Below are 7554 nucleotides of genomic sequence, written 5' to 3'. Positions count from 1 at the left end.
CTCTTGATGTTGAGGAGAAAGCTCGGGCTAAGGATAATACCGAGAAAGGAGAGGGTCGGTCTAGCGCCAACATGGTGCGAAGAAACCCTACAGCAAGAACAAAGGGAATAACAAGCCCTCCTTCAATAAGCCTATGAAGACTACAACCTTCAAGAAGAAGAAGATGATAAACAAAGCAGATCTGAGCTGCTTTACCCGTGGAGAGGCTGGCCACTTTTCTAAGGACTGTCCGGAGAGGGCGGACCGCAAGAAAAAGGCGAGGCAAGTCAACACGGTGACCGCTAGCAATGCTGATGGGTACGGTAATCTCTTTACTTGTTCTTTCGGTATTTCAATCTCCATGTTGGTGGATTGATACAGGTGCTAATGTTCATGTGTGTGCCGACATATCCATGTTCACTTCTTACCAGGTCGCTCGGGATTCTTCCGTCTTGATGGGGAATGGGTCACATGCTTCCGTTCGTGGTGTTGGCACGGTAGATCCGAAGTTCACTTCGGGAAGATCGTGCAGCCGAGGAACGTGCAGCATGTCCCTACTATGAACAAGAATCTCGTTAGCGGCTCCCTTCTATGCGAGAGATGGGTTTAAGGTTGTTTTAGAGTCGAATAAAGTAGTTGTTTCCAAGTTTGGACAATTTATTGGTAAAGGCTATGAGTGCGGAGGCTTGTTCCGCTTTTCGCTTTACGATTTCAGCAATAAGTCTCGTGAACCATATTTGTGGCAATGTTAGTGATGATACCGAGTGTTTGGCATTCTCGTTTATGTCACATTAATTTTGGTTTAATGTCTCGGCTATCCAGTTTAAGTTTAATTCCGAATTTCACCATTGCCAAAGGTTCTAAGTGCCATAGTTGTGTGCAATCAAAGCAACCTCGGAAGCCTCACAAGGCGGCCGAGGAGAGAAACTTGGCACCTCTAGAACTCATACATTCGATCTATGCGAGATGAATGGTGTGTTGACAAAAGGTGGAAAGAGATATTTCATGACATTGATTGATGATGCGACTAGATTTTGCTATGTTTATTTGTTGCGAACTAAAGATGAAGCTTTAGACTACTTTAAAATTTATAAGGCCGAAGTTGAAAATCAACTAGAGAGAAAGATCAAGCGTCTTAGGTCGGATCGTGGTGGCGAGTATTTTCCTAAAATCTTCGATGAATTCTGTGAGGAACATGGTATTATTCATGAGAGGACGCCTCCCTATTCGCCCCAATCAAACGGGGTTGCCGAGAGGAAAAACCGCACGCTGACTGACTTGGTGAATTCCATGTTAGCCACCGCTGGTTTATCAAAGGCATGGTGGGGGAGGCTTTGTTGACTTCATGTCATGTCCTGAATAGAGTTCCTAACAAGAATAAAGATAAAACCCCTTACGAGGAGTGGTCCGGGAGAAAACCATCACTTTCGTATTTGCGCACATGGGGATGTTTGGCGAAAGTCAATATTCCAATTACTAAGAAGCGCAAACTCGGACCAAAGACGAGTGGATTGTATCTTTCTAGGTTATGCTCCGCGAGTGTAGGCTATAGATTTTTAGTAGTTCAATCTGAAGTACACGATATGCATGTTGATACTATTATGGAATCTCGTGATGCAACATTCTTTGAGAATATGTTTCCTATGAAAGATATGCATAGCATTGCTAGAATTTCTACTGAGATAGTTCCTGAATCTAGTACATCTAATGAGTATCTTGAACAATCACATGAGATTGTTATTGAGAAGGATGACAATGAAGCTCCTAAACGGAGCAAGAGACGGAGGATTGAAAAATCCTTTGGTGATGATTTCATTGTGTACCTTGTGGATGATACTCCCACGTCCATTGCAGAGGCATATGCATCTCCAGATGCAGATGATTGGAAAGAAGCTGTCCATAATGAGATGGACTCGATTCTTTCTAATGGAACTTGGGAGTTGTCAGAACGACCCCACGGATGCAAGCCTGTAGGCTGCAAATGGGTGTTCAAGAAGAAGCTAAGACCTGATGGTACTATTGAAAAGTACAAGGCGCGACTTGTAGCGAAAGGCTACACACGAGAGAGAAGGCGAAGATTACTTCGACACCTATTCACCTGTCGCTAGACTTACCACCATTCGAGTACTACTATCCATGGCTGCCTCCTATGGTCTTATCGTTCATCAAATGGACGTAAAGACAGCTTTCCTTAATGGAGAGTTGGAAGAGGAAATCTATATGGATCAGCCTGATGGGTTTGTAGTAAAAGGTGCAGAGAGAAAGGTGTGCAAGTTGCTGAAATCTTTATATGGCCTGAAACAAGCACCTAAGCAATGGCATGAGAAGTTTGACAGAACTTTGACTTCTGTAGGCTTTGTTGTCAATGAGGTCGACAAGTGCGTTTACTATCGCCATGGTGGGGGCGAAGGTGTTATACTATGTTTGTATGTGGATGATATTCTGATCTTTGGTACAAACATGAAAGTAATACACGAGGTCAAGTCTTTCTTGTCAAAGAGCTTTGATATGAAAGATCCGGGAGAAGCCGATGTGATTACGAACATCAAGCTGATTAAGAACGAGAGTGGGATTACTCTAACGCAATCCCATTATGTTGAGAAGATCTTGAGCCGGTTCGGCTATATTGATAGCAAGCCTTCTTCAACACCTTATGATCCCGAGTGTGACACTACGCAAGAACCGGAGGATTGCCATAGATCAATTGAGATATTCTCGGATCGTTGGCTCACTCATGTACTTAGCGAGCGCGACTAGACCCGACATCTCTTTTGCTGTTAGCAAGTTGAGTAGGTTCATGTCAAACCCGGTACTCGATCATTGGCATGCACTTGATAGGGTCATGCGCTACCTATGTGGTACAATGAGTTATGGGATTCACTATTCGGGGCACCCGAGCTGTGCTTGAAGGATATAGTGATTCGAATTGGATCTCGGATGTAGCTGATCCGTACGCCACAAGTGGGTATGTATTTACCTTTGGAGGTGGCGCAGTGTCATGGAGATCTTGCAAGCAAACCATATTGACGAGGTCAACTATGGAAGCGGAACTTATCGCTTTAGACACAACCACTGTTGAATCAGAATGGTTGCGTGAGCTCTTGATGGACTTGCCTGTGGTTGAAAAACCTGTTCCGACAATCCTTTTGAATTGTGACAATCAAACTGTAATTGTCAAAGTGAACAATTCTAAGGATAACGCGAAGTCATCAAGACACGTCAAGAGACGTTTGAAGTCCGTCGGGAAATTGCGAAACTCCGGAGTAATAACCGTTACATATATTCAAACGGACAAAAACCTGCGGATCCCTTTACAAAGGGACTATCACGTAATGTGATAGAAAGTGCATCGAGGGAGATGGGTTTGAGACCCGTTGATGTTACACCATAGTGGTAACCCAACCTTTGTGATCGGAGATCCCGTGAATTAGGACCCGGGAAGAACAAACTAGTGGTTTAATTGAGGAGAGTATTACGTAACCCTCTCTATGTGAAGATGCACAACTCTCAATTGCTGTAAGGCAGGTTGGCAACAAGCCTTAATGTGTTTATGTTGGCTATTTTAGCAAAGGTGCTGTCCTACGAGCATTCTTGAAATAACACACCTATATGAGTCCGATTGTTAAACGTCGCAATCTATGAGATTTGGGTGATCTCTAGTAAACTCATGAAGAGACCACGAAGTATGACGCATATGCTTCACCCGCGGGGTAGGCTACCGGCAGCCATGTACTGGTCATGACTTTGAGTGAAACCCTGTTCACGCAAAACTTGCAATTCAAGGCTTAGTCCATTGTTCAAGTGTGAATGGATGTAGCTTAAGGTTCTAGGCGGAAGTTCAACTTAACGAGTCTCCGCTGAAACACCGGTATATAAACAAGCAGCGAGTATTGGTAAATCTCTAAATGGGGATTTGAGATCCGGTGGGGGATTGTTGAAATATTGGGCCCACTTTTAGTGGCCCAAATTAGATTTCAGTTTTTCCTATAAATCTCAAAGCCCACATAGTGGCAGCCATGTGAGTTTGAGCCCAAGTTGGTGGCAGCTCACTAGGGAGTGGCAAGAGGTGGGAAGTTTAGTCCCACATGGAAAGTTGGGAGGAAGTTAGACCACCTTATAAGGTGGGTTGTTCCACCACTAGTAAGTGAGTGAGAATAGGAGTGCTACACGCGCGCGCTCCTCCTCCTCCTCGCTCGCTCGTCTCGACTCGACACGACACGTCACGCCACGCGCGCGCCGTGCTCGTGATGAGTGGATTGAGCCTCGAGCCGAGACTTTTCTTACTTTTTGCAGCTCAGGAAAACGAACAGAGTCCTAGACGGACGCATCACAGTTAGTCGGTTCGGGTCGCTCCCGGACCGTGGGCTATCTGTAACCGACTCGAAACGTGTGTGCGACGTGGGCGTGGCCCACGTTGCCTAGGGTTTCCTGAGCCTATATAATCTCTTGCCCGGCTACCGCGAGACATATCTAATAAACGAGTTAGAGTTTCCACCTCTCTCTCAGCTTGCGCCGCCATCGTAGCCTATTCCATCCTGCCCGCCGACGTGCATCGGCGAACGGGAGAGCAGGTCTCCGGAACCGCTCGTCCTTGCGATCCCGTACGGGAGAGGGCGAATTAGGTTTTTGGGAAGCGCTCGCGCGACTCGCTCAAGCTCTTCATCACGGGTCGCCTTCCGTCCAAGTCGGGCGGTGCTGCCTACCATCGTCTTCAACGCCGTCCGCTTCGACCCATCGTCCCCGTCGTCAACAACGTTGTCATCAACAACGTTACTCGCTGCGACATCGTCTCGCTACACCTCCACCGCCACCTCCACCCGATCGGTACGTGCGACATATCTCGATCTGTTTAGCGATGGATGTTGTACCGTTTGCTCTGCTACTGTTCATGTTGATCACTGCATCTAGTATGTTCGAGTTTCACATGTTAGTAGTTACTTTCGTCATGCTTTATATTCTGGAATTAATCATGGAAATTGTGCCTAATTATCCAACAATCCAAAAACCTAATTGTAGGCAATTTCCTAGTTAACGATGGCTGGTTTTGCTGATGCACTGAGGCCGGATAAGTTCACCGGTGTGCACTTTAAGAGATGGCAAGTTAAGGCCATGCTCGCAGCTTACTCATATGAAAATATTCGATGTTACCGATGGTTTACCCGAAGGAACTATATCTGACCAAGATCAGAACAAGTTCAAGGAAAACAATACTCTCTTCGTCGGATGCGTTCGAGTATTCTTGTCGATCGTCACGTGTGATGTGTACATGCACATAACAGATGGTAAAGAGCTCCGGGATGCACTCGAATGTTAAATTCGGTGCAACCGATGCAGGCGATGAACTGTACATCATGGAGAGCTTCCATGACATCGGGATGGTAAACAACCGTTCGGTAGTCGAACAAGCTCATGAGATACGAGTGCATTGCGAAAGAGCTTGAACTCCTTAAGTGTGCCTTACCCGACAAGTTTGTGGCTGGATGCATCATCGCTAAGTTGCCCCCTTCATGGAGGAACTTTGCCACAACTCTCAAACACAAGAGACAGGAGATATCGGTTGAAAATCTGATAGCGTCTCTTGATGTTGAGGAGAAAGCTCGGGCTAAGGATAATACCGAGAAAGGAGAGGGTCGGTCTAGCGCCAACATGGTGCGGAAGAAACTCTACAGCAAGAACAAAGGGAATAACAAGCCCTCCTTCAATAAGCCTATGAAGACTACAACCTTCAAGAAGAAGAAGATGATAAACAAAGCAGATCCGAGCTGCTTTACCTGTGGAGAGGCTGGCCACTTTTCTAAGGACTGTCCCGAGAGGGCGGACCGCAAGAAAAAGGCGAGGCAAGTCAACACGGTGACCGCTAGCAATGCTGATGGGTACGGTAATCTCTTTACTTGTTCTTTCGGTATTTCAATCTCCATGTTGGTGGATTGATACGAGTGCTAATGTTCATGTGTGTACTGACATATCCATGTTCACTTCTTACCAGGTCGCCCGGGATTCTTCCGTCTTGATGGGGAATGGGTCACATGCTTCGTTCGTGGTGTTGGCACGGTAGATCCGAAGTTCACTTCGGGGAAGATCGTGCGAGCTGAGGAACGTGCAGCATGTCCCTACTATGAACAAGAATCTCGTTAGCGGCTCCCTTCTATGCGAGAGATGGGTTTAAGGTTGTTTTAGAGTCGAATAAAGTAGTTGTTTCCAAGTTTGGACAATTTATTGGTAAAGGCTATGAGTGCGGAGGCTTGTTCCGCTTTTCGCTTTCGATTTCAGCAATAAGTCCGTGAACCATATTTGTGGCAATGTTAGTGATGATACCGGTGTTTGGCATTCTCGTTTATGTCACATTAATTTTGGTTTAATGTCTCGGCTATCCAGCTTTAAGTTTAATTCCGAATTTCACCATTGCCAAAGGTTCTAAGTGCCATAGTTGTGTGCAATCAAAGCAACCTCGGAAGCCTCACAAGGCGGCCGAGGAGAGAAACTTGGCACCTCTAGAACTCATACATTCCGATCTATGCGAGATGAATGGTGTGTTGACAAAAGGTGGAAAGAGATATTTCATGACATTGATTGATGATGCGACTAGATTTTGCTATGTTTATTTGTTGCGAACTAAAGATGAAGCTTTAGACTACTTTAAAATTTATAAGGCCGAAGTTGAAAATCAACTAGAGAGAAAGATCAAGCGTCTTAGGTCGGATCGTGGTGGCGAGTATTTTCCTAAAATCTTCGATGAATTCTGTGAGGAACATGGTATTATTCATGAGAGGACGCCTCCCTATTCGCCCCAATCAAACGGGGTTGCCGAGAGGAAAAACCGCACGCCGACTGACTTGGTGAATTCCATGTTAGCCACTGCTGGTTTATCAAAGGCATGGTGGGGGGAGGCTTTGTTGACTTCATGTCATGTCCTGAATAGAGTTCCTAACAAGAATAAAGATAAAACCCCTTACGAGGAGTGGTCCGGGAGAAAACCATCACTTTCGTATTTGCGCACATGGGGATGTTTGGCGAAAGTCAATATTCCAATTACTAAGAAGCGCAAACTCGGACCAAAGACAATGGATTGTATCTTTCTAGGTTATGCTCCGCGGAGTGTAGGCTATAGATTTTTAGTAGTTCAATCTGAAGTACCCGATATGCATGTTGATACTATTATGGAATCTCGTGATGCAACATTCTTTGAGAATATGTTTCCTATGAAAGATATGCATAGCATTGCTAGAATTTCTACCGAGATAGTTCCTGAATCTAGTACATCTAATGAGTATCTTGAACAATCACATGAGATTGTTATTGAGAAGGATGACAATGAAGCTCCTAAACGGAGCAAGAGACGGAGGATTGAAAAATCCTTTGGTGATGATTTCATTGTGTACCTTGTGGATGATACTCCCACGTCCATTGCAGAGGCATATGCATCTCCAGATGCAGATGACTGGAAAGAAGCTGTCCATAATGAGATGGACTCGATTCTTTCTAATGGAACTTGGGAGTTGTCAGAACGACCCCACGGATGCAAGCCTGTAGGCTGCAAATGGGTGTTCAAGAAGAAGCTAAGACCTGATGGTACTA

Source organism: Lolium rigidum, chromosome 5 (assembly GCF_022539505.1).
Source record: "Lolium rigidum isolate FL_2022 chromosome 5, APGP_CSIRO_Lrig_0.1, whole genome shotgun sequence".
NCBI classification, from domain to species: domain Eukaryota; kingdom Viridiplantae; phylum Streptophyta; class Magnoliopsida; order Poales; family Poaceae; genus Lolium; species Lolium rigidum.
Note: the sequence above shows the minus strand (reverse complement) of the source record.